The sequence below is a fragment of the Petaurus breviceps genome, unplaced genomic scaffold, assembly GCF_028583685.1.
Source record: "Petaurus breviceps papuanus isolate PSGF00001 unplaced genomic scaffold, PetGlider_PUasm1.0 90925, whole genome shotgun sequence".
Classification (NCBI taxonomy): Eukaryota; Metazoa; Chordata; class Mammalia; order Diprotodontia; family Petauridae; genus Petaurus; species Petaurus breviceps.
The window spans coordinates 26,899,401-26,916,690 of record NW_027187380.1 but is presented as its reverse complement, the minus strand read 5'-3'; the positions used below and the strand labels follow the sequence as shown (position 1 = coordinate 26,916,690).

The 17,290-nt window shown below is 36.2% G+C and overlaps 1 protein-coding gene and 1 long non-coding RNA gene across 2 annotated transcripts in view; one reads left to right on the top strand and one right to left on the bottom strand.

The window, feature by feature from the left end:
- The window catches only part of LOC138152623 (uncharacterized), a 634,969-nt gene that overhangs the window by 200,630 nt on the left and 417,049 nt on the right, over nt 1-17,290 (top strand). The window lies entirely within an intron of this gene.
- The window catches only part of BPTF (bromodomain PHD finger transcription factor), a 193,334-nt gene that overhangs the window by 174,630 nt on the left and 1,414 nt on the right, over nt 1-17,290 (bottom strand). The window lies entirely within an intron of this gene.

Below are 17,290 nucleotides of genomic sequence, written 5' to 3'. Positions count from 1 at the left end.
AAAAAAAAAAAGAAATGGCATGGAGGAGGTAGATGAAATGCCATGTATAGGAAATAACTAGGCAACTAGTAGGACTGGAAGAGATTGTATTCAAAGGGAAGTCATATGAATGAAGTAGGTAGGTGAGAGCCAGATCGTGGAAGGTTTGAAATGCTAGGCTGAGGATTCTGAATTTTATCCTAAGAGCAAGAAAAAGCCATGGAATATTTTTGAGTAAAGGGAGAGTGCCAGAACTGTATTTTAGGAATATCAATTTTTGTGGAGGAAAGCAATCCTCCTAAAATATAAATATGGATTTAAAAACCTCTATACAAGTATTTCATCATGTTTATCTTCTGAGTGTAAACAATTGTTTCATAAGTCTAATCAATCCACAGCTAGATGGCACAGTGGATGGAGTGCCAGACCTAAAGTCAAGCTCACCTTCTTTTCATTTTTTTTCTTTTTGCAATTATATAAAACATTTCCATATTATTCATTTTGTATAAGACTCAAATAAAAGAAAAAATGGAAGTGAAAAATAGTATGTTTCAGTCTGTATTCAATCCAAATCAGTTCTGTCTCTGGAGGTGTATAGTATGCTTCATTATTAGTCCTTTGGGATTGCCTTGGATCATTGTATTGCCATTAACTGTGTACAATGTTCTTCTGGTTCTGTTCATTTCACTATACATCAGTTCATGCAAGTCTTTCCAGGTTTTTCTGAAATCATCCTGCTAGTCATTTCTTACAGCACATTCCATTAAAATCATATACCTCAGCTTGTTTAGCCATTCCCTAACTGGTGGGCATCCCTTTGATTTCCAATTCTTAGCTACCACAAAAAGAATTATCATAAATATTTTTGTACAACAAGACCTTTTCCCCTTAATTTTGGATGTCTTTGGGAGATATGGTATTGTTGGATCAAAGAGTATGAACAGGTTTATAGCCCTCTGGGCACAGTTTAAAATGCTCTCCAGAATGGTTAGATCAATTCCCAACTCCACCAACAATGCATTAGCATCCCAGTCTTCCCACATCACACAACATTTTCCTTTCCTATCTTATTATGGGCTCATTTTCAAGATATTTTCCTAAGTTCCAATCTGGTCTCAAATACTAACTAGCTGTGTGACTCTCAGAAAGTCACTTCACCCTATTTGCCTCAGTTTCTTCTTCTGTAAAATGAGCTGGAAGAGAAAAGAACAAACTACTCCAGTATCTTTGCCAAGAAAACCCCAGATGGGGTCACAAAGAGTCAGATGAGACTGAAACAACTAAACAACAACAAATCTTTAAATTACTAATGTGATGGATATATGGTGCAAAGAACACAAGGCAGTTCCTTCTTTCCTGAAATTTATATCTAAAACCAAAGTGACAACAACAATTTTGAAAGTGTGATCACGGATCTCTAGGGGTCTCTAAGATGAAAACTTTTCATAATAATAATATGTTATTTGCCTAGTAAAATACTCCTTCCTTTTCCAAGTACATGGCTCTTTGAAGCCGTATTTTCTTCATATGCTTCAACCAAAAAAAATATCACAACAGATTGAATGAAGCAGATTTGAGAAGAAAACTCTCTTCTTAAGCCAGATATTCAAGTCTTGCAAAAATAAATAAAACAACGTCACTTTTATCACTAAATTTCCCCTGTTTGAAAAGATAATTATTTTTCTTAAAATATTTATTGTAATATGTAATGGGTTATTGTTTTTAATGAGATAGTTTTAAATTTATCCATTTTAATTTCTAAGATGATAAAATATCATCATAAATATCATATATGTACACTCACACACATATACACACATCAAAAGCTCTTTGGGGTCCTCAATAACTTCAAGAAGGTAAAGGGATCCTGAAACAAAAATGTTTTGAGACCCACTGATAAACTGGTGCAGAGTAGGCATCCCAAAGGCTCAGGTTAGAAGCCTCCCTTTGACAATTACTAACTCTGTTACACTTGGCAAGTCACTTAACTGCTAAGTTCTGACAGTTATAAAACAGGAATAACAGTACCTACCTCAGAGGGTTATTGTGAGAATTAAATGAAATACTATGTTTTTAAGCACTTTGAAAACCTTAAAACGCTATATTACACTGTTAATTTTTCAAACTAAAGAAGAGTTACAATTTTGCTCAAGTAATTTAGAATAACATTCCTAAAAGAAAGCAAGCTTGCAGGTTACCAACAAAGGAGAAAGGACATACAGCAATCACCTGGATAATTTAGGTCAAAACTTGTGTGTACCTCAGATGTAGAAATATGCTTTTAATATTTTAAATATGCTTTAAGAAGCAGCATATGGTGAAAATACTACTGGCGTCACAATCAGGAAAGATCTAGGTTCTAATCTTGCAGTTTACACTTTCTAGCTGTATAACCTTGGTCAGACCATTTATCTTTGGATTCCTAATTTCTCCACCTTTAAAATTAGATTAATAATATCTGCAGTACCCACTTTAAATTTTATTTGTTGTCAGATCAAATGAGATTATGTATGTAAAGTGCTTTACAAACTTTAAAATGATATGTAGGGACTTAGGAGTTTTAGTATATTTACTTAATTCTGTACCTTGCTAATACAGTGTAGACTGGTCCTTAGATGGGAAAGGAAACATTTTATTAAGAAACCAAAATATGTGAAAAACTGTTTGGTTGTATGAATTGGCAAGAATTTAGAAAAAGTACCTTTTTAAAGCTAAACCTTACTATAATACTACTAAGGTAGGGAAAGAGGATACAAAAGAGAAATTCCACCTATATTAATATTTGAATACTAAAGATACCTGTTTCATTTGAAGAATAAAGTATGATAAGAATATTCTCATACCAAATGTATCAATTTTATAAAAATTCAGAACTGATAGTAATTTTAACCACTAGATCGGGGATAGGGGAACCTGAAGCCTCAAGGCCACATGTAGCCTTCTAGGTCCTCAAGTGTAACCCTTTGACTGAATCCAAACTTCACAGAACAAATTCCCTTAATAAAGGAATTTGTTCTGTAAAAGGACTTAGTCAAAAAGACCTACAGGGCCACATGTGGCCTTGAGGCCACAGGTTCTCTACCCCTGTACCAGCTCATTATGCTCAGCTCTAATGTGCCAGTTCATATTTCCTCCCAGTTGTATTTATTCGAAAATTCACACACACAAATGTAGAAATGGAATAAATACATGGTTTCTTAGTAAATCTACATGGAATTTAATATATTAACAATGATAATTCTATAGAATATTGGCCATCAGATAGATATATCTTTTTCTCTGAATATTTCCTATCTAACAATTTGACCAGAAAGGCTAGAAAAAGATTTTATAACTCAAAAATAGGAATACTTGATTACTTTGATCAATTTAAAGTATACTGGTACCTTAAAAATCAGTTCAAAAATTTAGTTTCAAAATCTCACAACCCAGGATATTCCTTTGGCATATTATTCAATTTCACCACACTCCTAATTTTAAATGTCATATGTCCTCTCTCCTTAAGCCAAAAGCTAAACCTAGTCCTCAGCTTAACGTCATGTGAACAGTGGCAAATTTTTAAAAATTAAGTATATGTTGGCTGCCCCTATCTCTAGTCATTAAGATCAATAAATATAACTTGTGAATATCTGAATGAGTTATCATGGGTAAGATAAGATCCCTGCTCTTATTTTTGAGAATTCTGTCAGGTAAGTACACAATTCACTGAGCTATGAACTTCTGAGAAGAGGAGGACCATTAGTAGACAGTCAGAGGTAAATTCCCAGAACGTCCAGGCCCCCTAGCCAGATTGGTACCCTTGCTTAGGGTCTGAGTCAACAGAGAGATTCAAACTAGTTAGAGGGAGGAACGGAACTGCAGAGTGGACTGAGGTCTTTGAGAGGAAGAGATAAGGGAGGAAAGAAATGTTGGCCTTGTTTCATCTTAGCCCTCTGGTGGCTCTTTACTAACCCCTTTTCTCCCTATTTTTTTTCCTCTAGATTTTGCTTTTTGTTGATTTCTGCCCTAAATTAAAAAAATATATATTTTCCTATTTATTATTGGTTATATTTGCTGAATAAAGTTTTATGCTCCCCATTCTTAATTTTAATTGTAGGTAAATTCAAAGTTTAGAGAGAGAATGAATGACTTGCCCAAGGTCACACAGCTAGTAAGTGTGTCCAATGTCTGAGGCTGGATTTGAATTCAGGTGCTCCTGACTCCAGTCAATAGAATGAAATTCATTTTACACATCAAGCTCTTTAATAGACTTTTTCTTTGTTTTTAATAGCATAGCCTTTGTTTGTTTCTGTCACTTACTCATATAACACACAATAACCCATCCTCTCCTACTGCAGTTTTTTTTAACCTATGCATCACCAGATCTGTGCTCATGTCTTACAAAGTAAAACAATGCCATATGGGACTATTCCCTATACCTGTCTCCTCTAAAATTTTTTCCTTCTTCATTTACAACATAAAAGAAGACCATTCCTAAGAACCCTGTTCAAATCAAGATGTATACAAACACAATAAATCACAGGACCATAGACTTAAAGCTGGAAGAGACCTTGGAAGCCATGTAGTACAAACTCTCATTTTTTCAAATAAGGAAACTGAGGCCTAGGGAGGAGGTGAAGTAACTTGCCCAAGGTCATACAGGTATAAATGGCAGAGATAGATTTGAACTCAACCTGCCAAAACCAGAGCCAGTATGCTATACACTGCCTCCCTTGAAATATAAAAATATGGAAATAACTGGTAATAATACGGGAGAAAGAAGGTACATTTACATTATCAATTTGAATTGTATCTAAATGGTCCATCAAAAATTAACTTTAGGGGCAGCTAGGTGGCACAGTGAATGGAGCACTGGTCCTAGAGTCAGGAGGACCTCAGTTCAAATCCAGCCTCAGACACTTGGCACTTACTAGCTGTGTGACCTTGGACAAGTCACTTAACCCCAAGTGCCTTGCCTTCCCCCCTCCCAAAAAGTTTTTAATTTTAATTGTTGAACCCTCTGCCTCCCTCAAATGTTTTACAAGACAGGCAGCTAGGTGGCACAGTGAATAGAACACCAGCCCTGGAGTCAAGAGGACCTGAGTTCAAATACAGCCTCAGACACTTGACACACTTACTAGCTGTGTGACCTTGGACAAGTCACTCAACCCCAATTGCCTTGCCTTCTCTCCTCCAAAAAAAGAAATGTTTTACAAGAGTCACAGAAGGTATGAGAGGCAACATGGCACCAGACAAAGAGCTAACCTGAGTGAGTTCCAGTCCTGCCTCTGATACATACTGGCTTTGTGGCCCTGGGCAAGTCTCTTTTGCTCTCAGTACTCTAGGTGACTCTCTCAAACTGTTTATAAGTTGCCAAGGGTGCCCACCTGATTGAGTTCCCTATGTCAATGACATCAGTCCTAGGTCCAGTCCTTCTCCCCATCCTAAGCAACAACCAACACTAACTCATTTGAACTTCAGCTTCTTTCCTTTCAATTCAGTATTTCTTGGAGGTGCCAGAAAACAGTGAAATAAATGTGTCAGAAATTTAAACTTAGAACAGAAAAGGGCTGCTTTGGTATCTCAGTACACCTTAAGTCTATAACAGGAGAGTGCTAGAGAAAATATTTCTAAAACTGTGTGACCAGAAAGTAACATTTCCCCTCATATTTGGATTCCTGTTCACCCTTCAATGAAATAACAAACTTTGCAAATCTTCAATTCCCAAGACTTGCGCATAAAATGGTCACCCCCATCTATCTAGAAATGTGGACAAAGATAGAAAATAAGTTAGTAAAAACATAGCTAGCTGTTGGTGCCTACCACACCACCTGCTTGCTTGCCAATATGGAAATCTAAAAGCTCTACTTGACTCCAGATGCAGGAATGTTAAAGAGTTGGAATTCTTACACAGAAAATATCTGTGACAGCTGCAGAGCTAGAGAAAATTCTTCAAGATCCCCTGGGACAATCAAAAATCAAAATAGATTTCTTGACAGTGTGGTGGCCCAAAGTTTTACTCTAATTTAGGTTAAATCCCAACACATCAGATTTTTGCAGTATGAGAATCTTGTTATCAAATATTGACTGGAATAAATAATAATAGTCTCAAATATGAACAGTCTTTTGAAAACACTTTCATTTACATATTAATGATTCACATTTTCTTCACAATCTGGTAAAGTATCCCATGCAATTCATTCTGTTCTACTATATATATGAAAATGTCCTTCTATTTGGTGTTGAAGTTCAGAATAAAATTTTAAAAAATTTTTAAATGCAACCCATTTGTCAACTATCTCCTCCTTGAAATTCTTTCTTCTCTGGGTCTTCTTGACATTCTCTCTTGGCTGGCATCCTACCTGTCCTCCTTGGTCTCCCCATACAAATGACACTTCAAACTGTGAATATTCCCTAAAGTTCTGTCCAAAGTCCTCTCCTCCCTCTCTACCAAGGATTCTTAAGTTTTCTTACGTCATGGACCCTTTTGGTAATTTGATGAATTCTAGGCATCCCTTCTCATTATCCATTATCACAAATTAATGTTTTCAAAAGCATAAAATACATAGGATTATAAATGAAACCAATTTTATTTATATAAATGCGTAAAAGGCAACAAATTTTCTCATTTTCTATCACGAGTATTTTGAAACTGTCTTAGATCACTGTATTGTTGAGAAGAACAAAGTCTATCATAGTTGATTCTCGCACAATGTTGCTTTTACTGTGTGTACAACATTGTGTTTTTTCCCATTCCAAGCTCATGATCTCCCTGAAATCTCTCCATGGAATCCTGGTTAAGAACCCCTGCTGTGTTCTCATTCTGCAACAGCTATCACCTTCTATAGATTTAACTATCATCTCTATGAAGATGATTCCTTTATCTATGGAAACAACCTTAGTCTCTCTCCCAGCTTCAGTCCCACATTACCATTTACCTAGTGGACATTTCAAACTAGAAGATTCCTGAAACTCAACATGTCTAAAAGTGAACGCATCACCTTTCCTCCTAAATCTTTCCCCCTTCCAAACTTCCCTATTTCTATCTAAGGCACCACCATCCTTCCACTGACTTTCATGTCTGCCACAAACTTGGTATGATTCTGGACTCTTCCACAGCCTCCATATTCAAACAAGGCCAATATTCCTATCTACCTTCACATTATCTCTCAAATCCACTCCTTTCTCTCCATTCACACAGTTACAACCTTAGTTTAGGCCCTCAATCATCTTTTACCTGCATTACTGCAACAGCCTCCTCACTAGTCACCCTACCTCAAGTCTCTCCCCACTCTAGTCCAACATACACAGTGTTGACAAACTAATTTTCCTTAAGTATAAATCTGACCATGTGACTCAACCAACCAGCCTCAACTCACAGGCTTCCCATTACCTCTATGATAAGATATAAATCCCTATATTTAGCTTTTAAATCCCTACACCAGTGGTGTCAAACTCAAATAGAAATAGGACCACTAAATTGTACATAAGGATTCCTGCAGGGGACATTTTGACTTATAAAACTACATATTAACATCATATTTTACTACATTTCTATTTTATTAAATATTTCCCAATTACATTTTAATCTGGTCCAGGCAGACAGCACTCAAGAATGTTGTGGGCTACCACTGCCACGTGTGTTTGACACCTCTGCTCTACACAACCTGGCTCCAACCTATCTTTTCAGACATATTCTTTCACATTACTCTCCCACAACTCTGGGATCCAATCAAACTGACCTTTTCTTTGCTCCTCTCCTAGGATACTCTACCTTCTGTCTCTCTGTCTTTACGATGACCATCTCCCATACCTGAAATATATTCTTCTTACCTCTCCCTCATAGTCTCTTCCTTTAAGATGCCAGTCAGGCACCAACTTCTTATTTTTATTTTTCAACATTCACTTGCATAAAATTTTGAGTTTGGAAATTTTTTCTTCTTCCCTCCTGCTCCCCTCCCCTCCTGTAGATGGCAAGCAATATGATATAGGCTATGTGTGTACAACCATATTAAGCATACTTCCATATTAGTCATGCTGTGAAAGAGTGAGAACAACAGGGAAAAATCACAAGAAAGAAAAAACAAAAAAAGAAAATAGTATGCTTCGATCTGCATTCAGACTCCATAGTTCCTTCTCTGGATGTGGACAGCATTTTCTATAATGAGTATTTTGAAACTGTCTTAGATCACTGTATTGTTGAGAAGAACGAAGTCTATCATAGTTGATTCTCGCACAATGTTGCTTTTACTGTGTGTACAACATTGTGTATAATGTTCTCCTGGTTCTGCTCACTTCACTAAGCATCAGTTCGTATAAATCTTTCAAAGTTTTTCTGAAATCCACTTGCCCATCATTTCTTAAAGCACAATAGTATTCTACTATATTCATATAAAACAACTTGTTCAGCCTTTCCCCAATTGATGAGTATCCCCTAAATTTTCAATTCTTTGCCAACACAAAAAGAGCTGCTACAAATATTTTTGTACATGTGGGTCCTTTCCATTTTTTATACTCTCTTTGGGATACGAAACTAGTAGTTATTCTTGGATCAAAGGGTATGCACAGTTTTATAGCCCTTTGGGCATAGTTCCAAATTGCTCTCCAGAATGGCTTCATCAGTTCACAATTCCACCAACAATGCATTAGTGTCCCAGTTTTCCCACATCTTCTCCAACATTTATCATTTTCTTTTGTCATATGAGCCAATCAGATAGGTACAAGGTGGTACTTCAGAGTTATTTTAATTTGCATTTCTCTAATCAATAGATTTGGAACATTTTTTCATATGATTATAGATATCTTTAATTTCTTCCTCTGAAAATTGCCTACTCATATCATTTGACCATTTATCAACTGGGAAATGACTTGTATTCTTATAAATATAACTCAGTTCTCTATATATTATGCACCAACTTCTAAAAGATGTCTTTCCTGATTCCCAAACTGCTAGTACCCTCCTTCCCAAGTACCCTGTATTAACTGTTTTGTGTTTGTATGTTGCATATATTCACATTTATTCACATATGTGTGTATATAGATATATGTATGTATGTGTGCATTTCTATGTGTTTGTATTTGATGACTCCTCCATTAGAATGAAAGCTCACTGGGGAAAAAGGGCTGGTACATAGTTTTATCGCTAGTGCTAAACACAGAGCAGGGTGTCTAGGGCATGAAACAGAGTAGATACTTAATAAATACTTGCTGATTGATAGATCAGTCCTTTTCTATAACATTGGAGCTTCCACATCTCTTGTTATACAAAGATTTTCTTTGTAATATTTTTGTTTCTGTAGAAATAATCCAGTAGATCAACAAACACTTATTAAGTACTTATATGGTAGGCAATCCTTTTACATCTACCTGATTCACTACAGTGGCTCTTCCAACCCTTTTCATTCTTCCTTAAGCCTATCATGGCTCTCCCTACCACCCACTCTCTCAGCAGAGAACCTTCATATTTCACTAAAACAAAATTTTGGCCTTTTGCTGAGAATTCCCTTTTCCGCCCTCCTCCCCGCTTTCTCACTTAACTTGAATCTCTCCCTATCCACTAGCTACTTTTCTACTATCTACAAACACACCCAAGCCTCCTTCATTCTCAAAAAACTCATGTAAGCCTTCTATTCCTGACAGCTATTATACTACCTATATTTCTTCTCCCTTTTGTAGCTAAACTTTTGAGAAAACCATCTAAAATAGATGCCTCCATTTTCTTTCCTCTCACTCTCTTAACTCTCTTCAGTCTGTCTTCCAACCTCATCATTCAACTGAAACTTTCTCCAAAATTACCAATGCCAAATTCAATAGCCTTTTCTCAATCCTCATTCTTCTTGAGGTTTCTGTATCCTTTGACATTGTTGATCAGTCTCCTCTCATTTATACTCTTCTAAGGTTTTCTGACACTTCCCTTTCCTAGTTTTCCTCCTACCTATCTGATTATACCCTTTCCATCAGTCCTCTTTGCTGGATCTTCATCCCGGTCACCCATTAACAGTGCTCTGTTCCTGGACCTTCTTCTCTTCTCCCTCTATATTATTTTGCTTGGTGATCTTAATGGGTTCCATGGATTCAATTATCATCTCAATACAAATGATTTTCAGGTCTATTTATCCTGTCCTCATCCCTCTCCTAACTTACATTCTAAATTTTCCAACTGCCTTTTGAACATCTTGAGCCTAACATCCCATAGACACATCATGTCCAAAACTGAACTCATTAGCTTTCCCCTTAAATCAACTCCTCTTCATAATTTCCCTATTTCTGTTAAGGGCATCACTATCCTCCCAGTCACCCAGGCTAGGAACATAGGTGTTGTCTTCAATTCCTCACTTTTCTCACACCTCCTATATAACCAAATTTTTGCAGGTCCTGTGTACCTTAAGGTATATAACCTTCTCTCCTCAGGCACCTCTGCCATCCCAGTACAGGCCCTTATTGTCTCATGCCTGAACTATTATTGCAGCAGCCTGCTGGTTGGTCTTCCTTCCTTCAAGTCTCTTCTCACCCCAGTCCATCTTCCACTCAGCTATCAAAGTGAAAAATTCAGTAACTACCTGTTAGCACCAGAATCAAATATAAAATGCTCTGTTTGTATTTTAAAACCCTTCAAAAGCTAGCTCCCTCCTACTTTTCCAGTCTTCTTACACTTTACTTTCCTCTACACATACTCTATGATCCTATGAAATTGGAATCTGGCCTCCTTGCTTATCCTCACACAAAACATTCCCTAGCCTGACTCTACACCTCATGCCTAAGAATGCTCTCTCCTTGTTTCTGCCTCTTGGCTTCCATCATGAAGCCAATGTTCTGCAAGAAGTCTTTCCCTGTCTTCCATAATGCTAGCCTTCCTTTAAAGTTAACCTTGATCATCTCCAATTTACCTTTATATATCTTGTTTGTACACAGTTATTTACACATATTGTCTAACCCATTAGATGGTGAGTCCTTTAAAGGCAGGGACTATTTTATGCCTTCATTTGTATTCACAGTTTAACACAATGTCTGGCACATAGTAAGGAGTAAGCATTTAATAAGTTAATTTGTTTACTAGTTACTGAAGATACAACAATAAAAGTGAAATTTTCTCTTATACTCAAGGAGGTTGCATTCTGTTGGCACTGTATCTTTGAAATAGCAGACCTTTTCGCTTTAAAATTTTGACAGCTCCAAAAATTGAAATGTTTTTAATACGATTAAGTTCTAAAACTGATATTTTCTATTTACTCCCAAGAGAATCATAGATGTAAACCTGGAAGATCATCTAATCCATCATCTAATCCATTTAGACCTCAAAGATTATCCAACTCTCAGGGTGGCCAGGTAGCACAGCAAGTAAGAGCACTGGCCCCAGTGTCAGGATGATCTGGGGATCGAATACAGACTCAGACACTTAGCACCCACCCAGAAACACCTGGCTGTGTAATAACCTTGAGCAAGTTACTTAAGCCCAATTGCTTAAAAAAAAAAAAAGATTATCCAACTCTCTCCAATTAGGCAAAAATAATTAAATGATCTGCCCAAGTAGCAGGGCTGAGGACTGAGGGTTGAATACAAATACTCTGATACCAAATCCCAAGATCTTTCCAATATATAAATGCTGTCTCAATTCAACAAAGTATATATGCCTACTATGTACAGGCTATTGTGCTGGGTATTAAGAGAGAGATAAAGTTTAAATATGACAGAGTACCTGCCTTCATTGAATAAGGTGACAAAACACTAACAAAAGACATTATAGTAAGTGCCAAAGCAAAGTATAAACCAGTAACATTTGAAGTCACAGGGATCTGGGGACAAGGGTAAAGAGAAAAGAGAACAGACACAGATAGGCAAGCAGTACAATTTGTCTATGGGACTATTGGGGAATCATACCAGCCTAGAAAGGGGGACACCCAGTTATAGAGACCCTTGAATGTCAAAGGAGGGAATCTGAATTTTATTTCATGGGCAACAGGAAGCCCTTAATGGGTTTTGAATGGAGAAGAGGAGTGACTAAATGAAAGATTAATATATGACAATGGTGTTTAGCTTGGATGGAAGGGAGGTAGAGACTGAAGGTCGGGACACTGCTTAAGAGGACATTTTGTAATATCCCAAGAGAAGGATCTGTATGACAGTGATGGCAGTATGAAAAAAAACTGTTACAAGAACTCTCATGGAGGTTGAAAAAAATGACTAGTAGAACACAGATAGGAAAGACTTTAAAATAATATGCTTAAAATATCCATGGTAAATTTAGCTGCAAATTTTGTAATAGATAACACAGAAAAGTAATGTTTTTCATTACATCTAAAATGAGCCTGGTACTCTAATCAGTAAGCAATATATGGTTGAAGGATTATAAAAAGTTGAAAAATTATCTTTAAGTCCCGTACATTTTAATTATTTTCTTATTTTACTTTTAATCATTTTTGAAGGATTTTACATATATAAAACAGCCCAAAATTATTTCATTGAGTCATAAATCTAGAAGGGAACTTAGAAATCAAGTAATCCAAGACACTCATTTTATAAATGAGAAAACTGAGGTTTGGAGAAGCTAAAATGACTTGCCTATTGTCCCACTGGTATTGAGCAGGAAATCAAAATAGAGGCCTACTTATTTCAAATTCAAAGTTTCACCAGGGTTTATTTGTGTTTATGTGCCTAGAATTGTACTAAGAATGGTGAAATAGAAAAGGAAGCAGGATGAGGTGGCTAGGTGGCACAGTGAATAGAGCACCAGCCCTGGAGTCAAGAGGACATGAGTTCAAATCCCACCTCAGACACTTAACACTTACTAGCCCTGTGACCTTGGGGAAGCCACTTAACCCCAACTGCCCTCCCTTTTCCCTCCAAAAAGAAAAAAAAACAGGAAGCAGGAGTCACACCTCATACCTTCCTGTAGTTTACAATCTATTTGAGGAGACAAGACTACTAAGTACCAAACAATTAAATCCCACAAAACAATATATAATCTAGGACTGAACTATGTGAACGTAATTGTGAATGAAATTAGGTTTACTGAAGGAAGTGATCAAACTGGGCTGTATCATGATTAGAAAGGACCAATGAGAAGAATGCTACCCACCTTCTGACAAACAGGTGATGAACTCAAAAGGCCGCTCAAAACATATCTTTTTGGACATTACAAATGTGGGAATTGGCTTGCTTGAGTATGCATACTTGTTACAAAGACTGTTTTCTTTTTCTTTTTTCAACTTGAGTAGGGGGAGTTAAAAGGAAAAAGGTGAATAGGGAAAACGCTGCAAAAAACAATAAAAATATAGTGGAGTGTTGCAGTCAGGGAGGCACCATTAAAGAAATGCAGTACCTAGCCAGAGCTCTAAATAAAGGATTTGGTTAAGTGAAGAGCCTATTCCAGGTGAGAAGTCTTACATCTTTTACTAGGCTTTGTTTCTCATATAACTCCACAGATAAAGATCTGTAATCACAGGAAAGCAGAGAGCCACAAGTGTGGTGGTACACATACAGAAGGCCAAATGGGATGAAAACAGGGTAGAAAACAGAACTCAGAACTCCTAACCAAAGTATTTCTGCACCCTTATGCATATTCATGTAAAGTCCTTCAAATACATCTCTACATTTTCATAGCATGACTACTGTGAAAACAGAAACACACAGCACCATGAGACAATACTCTTACCCCAACCCCTCAAGAAAAGAGCTACAAATCTAGGGTTCATAAAGACATGGCAATGGCCCATATATACATACCAGATGTTCACTAAATCATACATTTGGAATTGTTAGAAACTTTACAGTTATCTAATCCAATTCAAACCCCTCATTTTACAAATGAAGAAACTGAGGCCCAGAGAGATCAAGTGATTTGCCTACAGTCACACAAGTAGTTAAGTAGCAGAGCAGGGATTTGAGCACAAGTTGAGACTATACTCTTTGCATTGAACAATGTTGCTTCTGAACTTAATACAATGTTGAGGCCCTGCAGCTCTGTGGTTCTTCAAACACTTTGCACCACTGTAGCCTTCTTGTACTTCTTAAGGCCTACTTCTTCAGACATAAAATAAGCACATGCCTAGAGGGGAAAAGAAATCACCAGGAGTACACCAAGAGAATCCATCCTATATTATATAATGTCTGAAGACATTAATTCTTAAGGGGACAAATACTTATCTTAGCATAATTCAAATTATGCAATTTATTAATTTGGTAGTATCTTGTTAACTTCAGGGCTTAGAAAGGATCTACACTTGAATAAATATGGAAAAGCAATTGGTTAAAACTGCAGAATATGGGTGCCTCCAAATCAGAAATCAATCCAGATAAAGCTGAATCTGAGAAAAGCAAGAAGTCCCACTGCTTACAAGCAAGTTCCACTACTTAATCATTTAAAGAAAGTTTCTAACAGCTCTCTCAAATATTATGTCCTTTGGTTCCTCTTTTCTAAAAATTCTGATACTCTGAATTTCAAAATTCATTGTATGAATTTTCAACAACTCCAAACACACTGGACTGGATACAAGAAACATTTCATTTCAAACAGACTTTAATAAAAATCAGCTAGAGATTAATTTTAAAGTGTATTATTATAACTTTGGCAAATGCCTATGCAAAGTAGTTTTTATATAGCCCTACTGTAAAAGGATGTCAGGTTTATTTTGAAAGTTTTCTACAACACAGGCTAAGTGAAATAGGTGTAATAGAAACAGAATTCAGAATCACAGGATTTTGGTTCAATTCCCAGCTCTGGTACTTAGTACTTAGAAGACCTTGGACCTCAGCGTTCCTTATCTGTAAAATGAGGGAATCAGATTAGGGCTATAGTCCTTTTTAATTTCTAAATCTATGATCCCAGGGTCAAAAAGAAGCACAAACATCCCCTCACTTCTCCTGGCCGATGTTCCCAGGCTAGATCATTTCTGTTTCTAGGTCTCAACAATCCCTCAAGGAAGCTAAATCTACATCAACACTAATAACTGTGGTATGGGCATACAGGAACTTGCTCTTTTCTGTCTATAAAAGAAAAATTCTCAATTGCTATTACTGAGTTTTGAATTGGTGTTTGTGAAAGCAAAGTCTGTAACCACATGCAATTCTTTTGCACAGCCTCACTACAAAACCAACTAACTCTACCTATGGATGACTGTCAATTGACTTCCTGTACTAACAATTTCTTGAAATAAAAGTTTTTCCCCTGATTCTATTCTACATTAATGCTGCCTTTGTTCCTAACTACCAAAAAAAGTCTATTTCTTTTTTAGAAGTTTTAGAAATACAAAATAGATCCAGATCTCTCCCGTATTTTTCTACAAGTATTCTTAAGCCAGCTTTTCCAATAATCATTAAAGAATTCAAAAACCTGACTACCTTCCTCTCAGGATATAAAAGCAGTAAAATATGAAAAACCAGCCATTCAGCACAAACCTGACAAGCAATTACTCCTCCTTTGTAAGTGAGATCATTCTAAAAGCTCAAAATACATCATTTTAGAACACTATTTAGAAATAATCTGCTTCATATTCAAAGCATTAAAAACCAGATACTATATCTGAAAAAGTAAGAGAAAAACATCTAGGAAGTAATATAGCAATTGTGCTATTTCAAACCATTTACTTCTCAAACTTTATATTAACAACTAAAATTATATTAGTACTTGTAAACAAATTTTCAAAATTCAAAACAAATACATTATAGGGTTATGGTACCCACTATAAAATGATCAAAAATTTTATGTTGAACAGACAGAATTACCAGTCTGTACCAAATGCAGACTTTACTACCATACAAAAAGGCACATAATATACCCATGAGTTTAAGACAAAGTTAAAGTGGATGACATTTAAATTAATTAAAGGGAGTAGATATAACTCCTCTTTACTTAGCCTTCAAAAATAGGAGTTCAAGCAAGAGAAAACTGCCTTGCCAAAATGTCTCAATTCTAACTTTAAAAAACTTTCTCCAAAGGAGTCAGTCTGCATGGATCATTCAGTTGTGCGGTCCTTAATAGAAAAAAGGCTAAAGAGAGAAAAAAAGAGGAGAGGGAAAGGAGAAGGGAAGGGAAGGAGGGGGAGAAAGGAGGGAAAAAAGGGGGGAAGAAAAGGAGGGAGAGAGAGAAAAAAAAGAAAGAGAACAAGCACAAACACTGTGATTTCTTAAAGTAAATGCTGTTAGTCCTAGAAGTTGAATACCAACTGACAAAATTGAAATTTGCACATCACTAATATTTACAAGAGACAAATTACTTGTTCCTCTTGGTAAAAGAGAAAAAAAAAGGAAAAAACCCAACATTTTCTTGCTTCCAGGCAAGAAACGCATCTTTAACCCAATCAAGGAGTTTGTTTAGAGGCAATACAAATGTGTGGATCAGCTAGATGAATAGCCATATTCATAATCCTCCAATTACCACAAGCTGAGAAATAAAAATTTAAGTATTTCATACTACTTGAACATTTTATCTATAAATGCTGATAAAAAATAAAAGGCACCTTATTCTTGTAAATCAGAAATATATTCTTATGAAAGTTACTTGGGGCATGGGGGAGAGTCTTTAAAAAAGATACTAAGGGATTCCAATTGCCAAAATTACTGAAGAAAAACAAGGCAGGCTGCCACTAAAAGCCTTAAATACTTTTTTCCACAACTGAGTAAACTGCATCTATATTATTTAGCACAAAGCTACAATTGTGATTTTTAACTAAATGCATTTCAGCACGGGTCAGAAGAAACTTCCTTGAGAAAACAGGACAGTTACCATGGAAAAGCCTATTACAGACCAGGGGTGAACTTTCAAACTCAATAATATAAGGTGAAAAAGAACTACAAAATCCTCCAGTTATTTTTTTAAATTGATCCAAAAGTTGATCTTCAATATTTAGTTTAAATGATCAACTCCATCTTCTGCAACAGGTGACATGAAACTCTACTGCCCAAGGAACATGTGGGTGCTCCTAAGAAATAAACTGCTTCTATGAGATTAAGAGAGACAAATACTGTCATCGGAGATTTTACAAAACTGAATTTTAACTAAATGTACTCTTTTGGATTGATTTTTATTTTTTTAAAGCAGCCACCTAAGGGCAATTGTTGCATATGCCCATTAACGCAAAAAGAATAACAAACACACGTATGGCTAATTAAGGTTTCCCCCAACAACACAAGTGGTCGAACTTGAGACAATTGTAAAGCCACACAAAGCAAGAAATGTGAAAAGAAAAGAAGCACTAGTAGAAACATTATTTACATGTTTACACCCTAAACAACTCCCTAGCTAAGATCTCTGCTAAGATATTCATACACTAAAGAGAATTCACATTAAGCCATGCAAAGTGGTTTGCTGCACAAGAGGCTTCTTTACCTAAAAAAA